Source organism: Sus scrofa, chromosome X, assembly GCF_054392235.1.
Source record: "Sus scrofa isolate SSC_HxYL_T2T_F1_AM1 chromosome X, Sscrofa_HxYL_maternal_Yorkshire_Landrace_v2.0, whole genome shotgun sequence".
Taxonomy (NCBI): Eukaryota; Metazoa; Chordata; class Mammalia; order Artiodactyla; family Suidae; genus Sus; species Sus scrofa.
This window is the reverse complement of record NC_139401.1, coordinates 89,497,847-89,510,322: the sequence shown is the minus strand read 5'-3', so window position 1 is coordinate 89,510,322 and position 12,476 is coordinate 89,497,847. Positions and strand designations below refer to the sequence as shown.

General features: G+C 36.1%; 1 protein-coding gene and 1 long non-coding RNA gene across 7 annotated transcripts in view; both read right to left on the bottom strand.

Moving 5' to 3' along the window:
* The window catches only part of DIAPH2 (diaphanous related formin 2), a 1,391,236-nt gene that overhangs the window by 577,193 nt on the left and 801,567 nt on the right, over window positions 1-12,476 (bottom strand). The gene's annotated exons all lie outside the window — the stretch shown is intronic.
* On the bottom strand, window positions 1,524-11,165 carry LOC146394710 (uncharacterized). Its single transcript, XR_014834673.1, has 2 exons — window positions 5,790-11,165; window positions 1,524-5,492 (listed from the first exon to the last, which is right to left on the bottom strand). It is a non-coding gene; the product is annotated as an uncharacterized LOC146394710 (long non-coding RNA).

Here is a 12,476-nt window from a genome sequence, read left to right as displayed (position 1 = left end):
AACATTGTTAAGTACATTTGGTAGGTGAGGAAACTGAGTTTTAGAGAGCCTAGGTAATTTGTCTAGGTTCACACAACTAGTAATGGTGAAAAATGGATCAGAATTCAGTTTATCTGATTAAACACTGCTCTTTAACCATTACGTCTCTAATGTCCAAAGTTCAGTAGTACACAGAAGAATGACCTAGGGCACTTGCTGAAATGTGATTCTTGTGCACCATATACTGTGATTCAGTAGACTCAGGTGGGGGGGTCTGAGAATCTAAATTTTAATAAGCTCCCCAGGTAATTCTCATGCAGATTTTTTAACAGACTTTGAGAAATACCGCCATCCATTATACTGACATAGCTAACATTGCTTCCTCTGTATCAATTTCATGAGTCTATTTAAAACAAGTCATATATTTGAGGTTGTTTTCCTTTTTCTAAAACTCATAATGCTCATCGTCTCACAGTAATCAAGAAACTTACCAGGAGAACAGAAACTGTGATATGATAAGTGAGTGTATTGATATTTGCATAATGGCTGTATATGTATGAAACGAGTTTAGTCTGATTCAATGAGGCCTGACAACAACAGGCTCCCTCTATAGGTTTAAGCAAAGGCAGGTAGATAGGGAAGTAGGAGAAGAGGAGAGAAGGGAGAAATGAACACAGAAGTGAAAGAGGGCAGAAAAGAAAGAATGGGAACACAGTAAAGGATTGAGCTACTCTTGAACGCTAATTATTACATTTCTCTCAAAAGACAAACAGGTTCTCAAATATATGAGATCACTAATATGTGGAATCTAAGAAAAAATGACACAAAAGAACTTACTCACAAAACAGAAACAGACTCACAGATTCAAAACCAAACTTATGGTTACCAAAGGGGAAACGAGGGGAGGAGAGATAAATTAGGAGTGTGGGACTGACATATATATACTAACTATATATAAAATAGATAAGTAACAAGGACTTACTGTATAGCACAGGGAAATCTACTCAATACTGTGTAATAACCTATGTGGGAAAAGAATCTGAAAAAGAATATGTATATATATATATATATATATATATATATATATATATATATATATAAAACCGATATACTTTGCTGAACACCTGAAACTAACACAACTTTGTAAGTCAACTATACTCCAATTTAAAAAAAAAAAAGGACAAACAGATTCTGATTAAAATTTGTGTTTTGACAGCCATGTCTTTTATCTGGTTTTTGTTTAGGTCCTTAAATTGATGACAGGGCATACAATTCAATTGGCAGTTGTGATTAAGAGGTCAGGCAGTGAATTCAGTACTTAAAAAAAAAAAAAAAAAAACTCTCTCTCTCTCTTTCTTGTCCCCAGTTCAACTGGCACTTCAGTCTTCTAACTTATTCATATCAGCAGGAAGCAATGGCTACACACCATCGTCCACACACAAATCTAAGGACAAGCTTCATTATTACTTTTTGCTTCATGGAAATAAGTTCAATGATGTTTAGGTAATCCAGGCCCATATACAGCTTTTCAGTCTCAATTATTGTTTTCTTTTTCTCTTTCTGAACTATTAATCTAGTAATGAAAAGCTTAAAAAATTAAAGGGGTTTTTAGAAAAGGAATCACTTTTGTCCCCATACAAAAGAACAGCAAAAAAGGTACTCTCAAGGACAAAGTCTGTTAAAAATCAGATTATTTCCACCACACTCCCCTATTATTCACCTGTCAGTAAAATATGTCCTCTCATTGTCTTGGTTTGAATGCCTATTTTTATCTGACTGAAGCTATATGGTCATTTTTGTATTTATTACTAAGTCCTTTAGGTTTCCTCCCCATTCTACTCTCCCCACCCCAGAGCATGTTTTTCTGTTCTTAAAAACTGGGCCACATGCCTCTGAGGAGAGAGTAGTGCATTATTTCATTCCCACCTTTTCTTCTTTTTTGGCATCTCTGAGGCCTGCTATGCCCAGAAGTGCTTCCACTCAAGCTGGACCATCAAATCAATTATCACAGCAGTCTGCTTTCTAAATATGAATGGCAATGAATGACAACAGAAAAGGCAAACTTTCAGCTTTGATTTGTCATTGGTAATGTAAATCTTTTTTTCCCCCTTGTCCCCTCCTCTTCTTGTTTTCTATCTCTCTCAATTTCTTCTAGTCTCTCCCTCTCCATCTCTCCCTCCCTCATAGATGTTTGAGAGGGTCCAAGCCCCTCCCCCACACCCCGCCTGCCCCTGCTGACTGCAGCTGCATTGTATCAAATCTTCGAATAAAAGCTTCACCTCTGTGAGTCAAAGTCACAAGAGAAAAATGGTACTGGGAGCCATTATTGCTATAAAATCTCTTCCTACTAACCTCTGAGCCTCTGAAGAAGCACAACAATGTTGCATCCTAATTCATTTGGGCTGTTTAAAATTCCTGCCAGCTCCAGTGTTTGAAGCTTCAATTGTTTTGTGCTTAATGTTGCTCATTTCATATCAAGTTCTTGGTTATGTGAAATACTTTAATTTTTAAAATGTTATTATATCCTAGCTGTTTAAAAAGATTGAGGAAGCCATAAAGAGAGAGACTGGTTTAAGCAAACTCTAACTAGCTTTCCTAATGCTGTACGTGATCATTAATCCATCACTTTGGCGGGGAGGTCTGCAATTTTTAGTATACTATAGTGTTTTTGTTTCTTTTCTGCAACTGGAAGCAATTCTTTTCATTGGCCAACGATGCCATACTTTTACCAATTATATTATAAATACTGCTTTTAAAAATGAGTTCAAAACAATAACATAACTTGAAAATAACAGGTAAGAGAATGAATCATGCCTACAGCTGTTAACCCGAACTTCTGTGCCAGAGTCTTAGAATACAGATTGTCTTGATTTTGTCAAATAATGATGAATTATGTAAGGCTATGCCTAGAACCAGTTAACTGTTGAACTAAGTTGTTGATTCTGTCATCATTAGTCCATCATAATAGAAAAATACTTATCACAACCTATTTTATGACATGTGTACACTGCTCTTTGTGTATCACAGGTATAGGACAGGGATCTAAGGATGTGAGTTATAATTCCTATCCTCTAGGAACAATCTGATTGAAGAGATAGATCACACACAGATAGCTTTTTAAAAATTATAACAAAGGATACTATTTGCTAAGTCCCAAGGCAATTACATAGAAGGCACAAATTATGTAATTGTGGGAAGCAGATTATTTCAAAATAGTGTGGTTGATGGTGCCTTCAGCCTAGTGGAAGCATGGATGAGGTTTTCATAGGTAGAGAGTAGGAGAGAGGTTATTCCAAATTGGCAAGTAAATATCTTAAATTCATTTATTCACTGTGCATTCTTTGAAAAAAATATTTTTGAGCTCAAAGATCTTTAGCATCTAACTGTGTAGTTAACTAAAATGGACAAAGAAAATCTGCATAAAGTTGAAAAAGGTATATCAATAAACAGATAAGAACTTGAGGGTGTAGTCTTTCTGTTGTTTACCCTTGGGTTTGTCTGTATGAAATCCTGGGTCAAAGGTGGCTTTCCAGGAACCAGTAATAGCTATAACAAATAGGATTCTAATTCAGGCTGATCAGGCTTTTATGTGCTCTTTTTTTTAAATTATTTCCCCAATACACTATTTTTTTTCCTACTGTACAGCATGGTTTTTAGAAGATCGTTCCTGATCTTTTAAGGAATTGTGAGTTACTCCAAAAGAGATCTTAATGGTCAATTTCCATCAAGATTTATAATAATGTGCTAGGCTGAAGGTGGATGTCTTATAGTGGTTGCAACCTATGACCTGTCCAGTCCAGAGCTGTATCCCTTGGGGACTCTTCCTAGTGTAGCGTCCAAACCTTCTGTATTAGTTGTCTAGGGCTGTTGTAATGAGTTACCTCCAACTGAGTGGCTTAAAACAACAGAAATGTATTCTTTTATGGCTCTGGAGGGTAGAAGTGTGAAATAAGGTACTGGCAGGGTTGGTACTTTCTAAAGGCTCTGAGGGAGAATTTGTTCCAGAACTCTCTCCTAGCTTCTGCTGGTTGCCATCAATCGTCAGCATCACTCCAATCTCTGCTTCCATCATCACACAGCTTCTCCCCGTGGGCCTCTGTATGTATCCCTTTATCTCTACATGGCCTTCTTATAAGCATTTAGGGCTCACACTAACTCCGTACAATCTCATCTTAACTTTCTTATATCTACAAAGACCCTATTTTCAAATAAGATCATGTTCACAGGTACTGGGGATTAGTACATCAACATATTTTTTTTTCCCAGTGGGTGGTTGTGGGGGGGATGCAATTCAATTCAATCCATAATGCTATCCCAATGATTCATTTAGCACATTTTTTTCTTTTGAAACTCACAAGTTCATATGACATCTACACCTAATAAATAACCTGACTTTCAATTAAAATGAAATGTCTAATTTCTAAACTAGTTTAGTACCTATTAGAGCTGTCTTCAAAATCTATTCTCTACTTCAAATAGCAGGAGCAAGGTAGTGAACTCAAAGTTACATTAGGCCCTGTGGGGAGATAAAAAACGATAAAAAAAAAATTGGCTTCTACTCTCATATAGTTTACAGCCTTGAGGTTTCACTGCATGGAATGTTCGCAATGTAAGGGATCATAAAGATCATCTATTCTAAACCACTCATTTTATAGATGAGGCCTTTGAGACCCAGAGAGGTTAACTAACTTGCCCAGGGTTCACAAAGTTAATTGGGGAAATAGAACATGCAAAAGAAACAAATGAAGGGCACAAACTTAAAGAAACTCCACAAAGGCTATTATTTTGCTTTCATACATGTGAGGTTATACACAAATGTTGATGATATGCTATGGAGAGATTAGGTTGAAGCTTAGCAGTTGAGAGCAAATCTGAAGTAGATGCCAAGGCTCTCTTCCTCCTCTCCTTTGCCCTGATCTCTGAAGTCTCCCAGAAAACAAAACGATTCCGGACCTTTCTTTTCCTGGGGCACAGGTGTAGCTCAAGCTTCAGCTGTCTGGGTAAGCAACACCTTTCCAGGAGAAAGGGAAGACACACTCTCATGGCCATGCTGTTCTGCCTGGTGTAATTCTCTGATAAGCACAAACTAACTGGGGAAAATTAGCCCCCAAGGAGGGTAGAAGCTGGAAGGAAAGACCTAGGAATCATAGATCTGCCACAGATAAGAGAACCGTGATACATGTTTCACTCTTTCCTGTCTCAAAAAGGAAATACGTGGTACTACTGATTTTGGAGGGGAGAAAAAAGGTGCATCGGTTACTTCAAATACAACCAACTGCTGGAATGCTTGCAAGTTACTCTGTAAATCAAAGCTCTTCTTTTTCCTTTTACTGAAAAAAAATTGATACTTAAAAAATGACTATCAGGAATGAAATTAAAAATAACCAATCACTAGAGTTAAAGAACAGTGAGGTCCCATGGTATTCTTATTCCGATCTAACTGAAGATTTAACAAACTAAGAAAAAAATCAAGAAAAAAAAGAAAATTATAGGAAGGAAGCAAGGATTTGCTTCTCTTGTTTTTTTTTTTTTTTGTCTTTTTTTTTGTCTTTTTGTTGTTGTTGTTGTTGCTATTTCTTGGGCCGCTCCCACGGCATATGGAGGTTCCCAGGCTAGGGGTCTAATCGGAGCTGTAGCCACCGGCCTACGCCAGAGCCACAGCAACGCGGGATCCGAGCCGCGTCTGCAACCTACACCACAGCTCATGGCAACGCCGGATTGTTAACCCACTGAGCAAGGGCAAGGACCGAACCCGCAACCTCATGGTTCCTAGTCAGATTCGTTAACCACTGCGCCACGACGGGAACTACATATCTTGTTATTTTTTAACAAGCATTAAATTATCATCAAATGAGCCTTGTTTCTCTGAATTAATGGGACTAGCATTTAATCTGACTTACCTGATGTAGGGACAAGCTTGATTCTTGTCCATAAAATGTACAGGATTTAAAATTAAAGTAGAAAAGCACCACTTTCCAAACCTACTGTTTTGGGATGTATTGAAAAATTAACTATGTTTCCACTAATTTATTCAATAGTTCATTCAAAATATTCTTTACATAATTTCATTTCTTAGAGCTAACTCGAAGAACTGCAATTTCAAATTAGGTGATTTCAAGTACCTATATGCCTAGATATGAATTAACACAAATTTTAGCATCATCAGCTTGAAAACAGAGCTGCATAGAAACCAAATAATGTGTTATAGATTAACAAAAACAAATTTACATACTCAGAGATTCAAAGACAGTAGAATGTCACATTTTCTCTGAGATTTTTTTAAAAAAGAATAAAATTTGACAAATAATCTGTGGTAATTACTATCTCCATGAGAGCATAATTGTGGAATAAAATTTTTGGCTTTACTAGCAAAAAGCATTATGAATTGAATGCTGTAAGTGTATGCACGTCATGCTTCTTTGGGGATAGTTATACAGTTGTGACAATACCAAAAGCTTAATTCTCATGAAATTTTTCTCCTTATTGGAAAGTTACGATGCTTGCTAATTTTGGAAAACTCCACAAATGAGTAACTAAGCAGAAGAGTCACTCTTCCACTTACCACTGGCTTCTACTTGGAAAGCTAAGATTTTGTCATTTATGAGATGTGGAGCTCTTTAGTATTTTTTTCATTAGAATCTTCATGAAGATCATAATTGGAAAAGTACCCATTACCCAGGCATTAAATCTAAATTTTATTAACAGTCCCTACACGTTACTTCACTGGTCAAACATACACACAGAAATCAATGTAAGCTTTCAGTAAGACATTTATAGGAAAATACATTTACACATGATAGTTGGAATGGAAATGTACTTCAATTTGTAATTATTTAATTCACCTTTTGAACACTATAGAGATGATTCACTTGCATAACTTTTTCTAACACAATGGATTATTTAATCTGAAAAGGATATATGTTTTTAAAAGTACTACTTGTTCAATTAAAATAAATTAATTCTATAGTCCAGGTTTTATTGAAGTCATATCTCATAGCACAAGTTCTGTACAAAAGCACTTTTTAAGTCCTTAAATACTAGTTGAATTTCAGAATTTCTGTCCTCAAACCAAGGAGACATACAATTTAATTAAGATTAGGCAAGATGCAGGCGTGGACACAATGGTGACAGAAAGGAACTTGAGCTTTGAGAGTTTACATCATCGTTATTTCCTCTCTATCACAAGCCCCAGTAGAACTTGGCCAGTTTATGCAGATCTTTGGCTGGAGGGAATGACTACATGTAAACTTACACTTTTACTATACTAATGTGTAAATCCACTACTCCTGTTGACTCTGTGTGAAAAGTACAGCTATATTTTTTAACCAAATCAAAACACCATAGTAAATTACAGGTGTATAGTTCATGACTTAAACCAAAATCTGACCATGCTTTTCATAGTCTCTACATTAATGTGCTGTGACTTACCTCTAAATAGACTGAAATTAATGAGAAAATGTGGACACTGCACTTAGAATAAAAGATTTAGATGACAGGAAATTTCTCTTAAGTTTGAATGTACTGGTTTCTACCAACACAAAGTAAAGCTGCAACTGAGCTGAATTTTACATGTAATGTGGTGCATGTAGGTGGATTTCTAATGTCTTCCTGATGACTCATGTACAGTGCTTTATTTTTTAAAATGGGTCATGTTGTTCACTTTGAAAGACTAATGCTTTTTTGTGACCATTTCAGGAAGCCCTACAACCTTTCCCTAAATTACTGAGAGATGCAGCTTGACAACTGTATTTACTTAGCTAGAATGATAATTAGAATCTAACAGTTTCATTTCAAGATGCCCTGTCACCTATATAGCTCTGACAATAAGCCACTTTCTTGGCAAAGAACTGATTGATGGTTCATTCTTAACATGCTTGGAGAAACACATTAATAAGATAACCCATGCCTTTTTTCGTTCTTTAATATCTACAGATGATCTCTATTTTAGATGACTCTAAGTAGCTAAACATGAATAAAAAAGAATACCTTTCTGGCTCATTAAGGCAATTGCTCAAGCTGTCATTACCATTACCTCTGTGAAAATGCAGTACAGGATGCAGTAGGCCTTGTCTGCTGTAGAAACTAATGGCACACAGCTACCTTTTGACAGAGGGACTAAATTTACATACTTCACATATTCAGTGAGTAAAGAATAATTTACATTAATCAAATAGGTTATGTTTGGGGGATTTCCCCCTCCTCTATTTGAAATATACTTATACACCTCATAGGCCTCATCACCCACGACTGCATACTAAACGAATTAATTGTGCCAAAGCAAAAGGGGCCTTTTTTCCTTATTTAACCCTCCCCATTATCTACAGTATAATGGTAAATTATGCCTTAGAAGGTAAATAGCCAGTCAGGCCTGGAAAGATGGGATGCTGTGGTTTTCGTCCTTAGACCTGCTAGGCTGAAGACCTATCAGAAAAGGTGAAGCCAGGATTATGCCTTGAAAAGCTGACAAACCACAGATTTTTAATCCCTAAGTCAAACCTGCTGGGTTGAAACTCTATGAACATTAATGATTTCATGTTTAATTAAAAGAACTAGATGGAACCAAACATGGTGGGGGTGGAGGTTTTGGCAAAGGAGAATTAAGAGAGTTGTTGGGGATGAGGAGGTTTCATTTTCACAAATCAAATTTCTCATTTCTAATAAAGCAAAGTTTACAGAGAGAGGAAATTTCAGGAATCACTGAGCTGCACAATACTAGAGGTTATCTGGTATATCTGAGAATGATAATCATTTACCCTGTTCTTAAGAATCTCCACAGGAAGAGGTTCTGCCTGGGTTGAGGTTTCAAACTGCTAAGGACACTACATAAGTTCACCAGACTTGGAGAAAATAAAGTGTTGCACTTCATCAAATAACAGACAAGAATGATCTGTGTTCCAAAGGTTGCTTTTATGATGATTTTTTAAAATTTCAGGAAAGATAGCGTAACTACCAGTCCTTTGAGAGTATCTTGTTTCATAATGGAATACTCATAAGATAACTGAATTATTTAACCAATAAGTACTCGCTGACGATCTATTCTAGCACTTGGCAAACTTTCCCCATAAAGGGCCAGGTAGGAAGTGTTTTAGGCTTTGTGGGCCATAGGAGCTCTGTCACAAATGCTCAACTCTGCTGTGGTAGCCCCAAAGCAGTCATAGAGAACACATAAATGAATGAACGTGGCTAGTTCAGAAAACTTTATTTATGGAAAGTTGAATTTCACATAATTTTCATGTCACAAAGAATTCTTCTTGTGACTGTTTCCAGCCATTTAAAATGTAAAAATCATTCTTAGATTTGGGGCCAGATTTGACCTGTAGTCCAAGGTTTGTCATCTCCTCATCTAGTCTATAATTAAATCATTACGTAGATGAGAGCAAATAGTGTAAAACATGGCCACTTTTCATGATGGTTGGAGAACCAAGGGTAAAAATATGAAAAGACTGGCAAATAATACAATAAAGGGCTAAGGCATGTGGGACTGTCCTTGGGGGCTAAAAGAATGGGGGCATGGGGGACACAATGCTGTGATAGCTAGAACAGTCAGGACAGGACTCATGTATTGACTAATTGTACCAGGAAGAACTAGTTGGATTAATGTAGATGGAGAAAAGAAGAAAAGATATCTCTACGGGAGAGAAAGATTATGAATGAAGACAGAGAAAGGTGAATTAGCAGGATGCATTGGTGGAAAAGTAGGAGAAACGCCTGTCTAAACAGCATCAGTTGGAGAAATTCATTCATTCATTCAATACATAATTATTGATCATATCTGTATCAAGTATTATGCTAACGACTAAAGATACTGTGATGAATAAGACAATTCCTGCCCTCCAATTGTTTGTAGTCTTATTAAACGCACAAACATGAAGTTACAATACAGGATAGAATGGGGGTAGAATAATTAAATTGAAGAGTAAAACTATCTGAAAACAACCGCAACAATTTAAAAAAATTATGTCACTTCTCAACATCCCATTCATTCACATTTAGGTTAGAGATCTGTGATTTAAACCATAAAGGGAATCTAAATGCAAAATAAAAATCTCTCTGTGACCCACCCAAGGCCTGGTCACTTAAATATTCACGTTTATCTGCCTTTCCTAGAGAAATGGCAAAAATCACATAAACTTCCTATGAGTAATTTCCAGGGACACTTTGAAGATCATAATTTTAAAAGGGATTATGATTTTATTGGCTCAATTCACTTGAACTGGACATCGTGTCGTTGGTCCTAACGACAGAAGTCTTTTCAGCAGTCAGGTAAATTACTGTGGAGAAGCCTGAGTGTTTTTCATCACAGATCTTTAAGAAAAGGATTTATATCTACCTGCATGAGATGGTTCAGGATCAATAGCTCCTAGAGCACAGCATGAATTTTCAACTCGTATGATTTGAAAACTCTTAAAAGTATTCCAGCGAATATTTCCACAAATTAATCACTCATTCTTTAAGAATGTAGTGGTGTTATTAGTCTTATATGAGGCCAGAACTAAAAATTCAGCTACTAGGAGTATGACCGAAGAAAATCTGAGTGATCTCATAAATCTTTTTGTATGAGCTCCCAAGTGAAAGGCTACATTACAAGGAAAATAGCAGAGCATGCGGTTTGGAATTGGACCCATTGGCGTTCAGATTCTGATTCAACTGCTCACTAGCTGTGACCTTGGCCAAGCTCCTTAACTTCTATAATCCCCCATTCCTTCTCCTATAAACTTGGGAAAATAAAACCTAACATTCAAGGATGGTGTGAAGATGGAGTGAGATGGTTACTTAATGCAGTGCCTTGGCAGAAAAAAGAGAGAGAGAAAGAGAGAGACTGGGTAGAATGAATAATAGCTTGTTTTGCCATCTTTATAAGTCATGTTGTACAATCATGCCATCTTGTTTAAAACAAGCTCTTAGGCCATTTATGTAGCTGATCTTGGATTAGCCCTTGTTGTGCAAGTATGACTTACCATTGCAGAAAAGAAGAAACAAACAGAAAAATTCTTTGAAACGAGCAAAAAAAAAAAAAAAAAAGAAAAAAGAAAAAACAGTAAGTGTTAGACTGCCCCCAGAACACTGAGTACGAAAAAATTATGAACAGTTCACTTATAATATTGGCTCAGGATAAACATTAAATTATAGATTAGACACAAATCTCATTTTTATTTCATTGGTTATTATGTAGTTCATGATGAATATGTTACACAATAAAGGAATGAACTGGTTATTGCCAGCATTCCATCCTAAGCTGCATTCTTGCTTCCTTCATTGGAAAGTAGTAAGTTAATGAATAGATGCTATTTTCTATGATACGGATGTCCTTCGCTATTAGAATCTATTGAATTCAACAATGAATACATATTCATGAATGCATACTGTTCTCAAAACAGGGATTTAGACAGTCTACTCCATTAAACATAAGTTTATTTTTCTTCCAGGTGTCAGCCAGGAAATCAATATTTTGGTCAGTGGCCTTTTCATGATGTTTGTCCTAATGGATGCCACCTGGAAATAAAATCAACTTATGTTTAATGGAATAGATTTTCCAAATCTCCATTCTGAGAAGGATATTGTTTCAGGAAGAAGTGATTAATTCTAAATATTAGAATTAAAACACAGATTCATAAATATAACTCTAGCTTATTTTGGGGCTGATTAAAACAAGTTAAGCAAAAACTACATAATTTGCATTTTATTATATATGCACATTATATTGATGATGCTAATAATTAGAGCCTGCATGCCATCATCCACTTGTCATTTTCTTAGTTGAATTGTTTATTCTGCTAATACTACCAGGGCTTCTTGCATTTTTGATGAGGTCAACTGTGTTACCCATCAGTCTGTTTGAGTTACAAGTATACAGAACAGATTACCTTTGTGTTGATCTAGTGATCAAAATTTCTGATCACCTAAATGGCTAATAAATATTACCTAATGCATTAGTGTTAAATAAAATGTATACATAAAACCTAATAAACTGCATATTCAAACTGCATATTTTTGGTTTCCTATTTACCAGTAATAATTCAGTATTTTTAAAAAAGTGCTTTGAAGTATTCTATTCATGCTCAATGAATAGTTATACCACAGTCAAACTTAAATAACATAGGCTTGCTAAATACAAAACAATATACACTTGACAATATGGAAGAAAGACAATAAATAATTTTGGTAAATTTAGTGAGGGAGAGGGAATGGGGTGGTAAAGGCCATATATATGCTGGATTCACAAGTAGTTTCTGCTTTGGGTGTTGAATTGAGACCAACCAACATCTGAGTACCTTCTACGTTTCTGTCCCATGGTAAGATACTGGGGCTAATGGATATGACATGAGTTCCTACCTCCTTACAGTCTTGTGTAAGGAGAACCATTAGATTCTATTCACTCTGGGTGATGATGATGATTACAAAGAGGACAGCAGCAGCCATGCTCATAAGTGACCGTGGTAAGAGGCTGACATCTGGACATAATAATGGCCTAATATTCTACTTCCTGGGGTGGACAA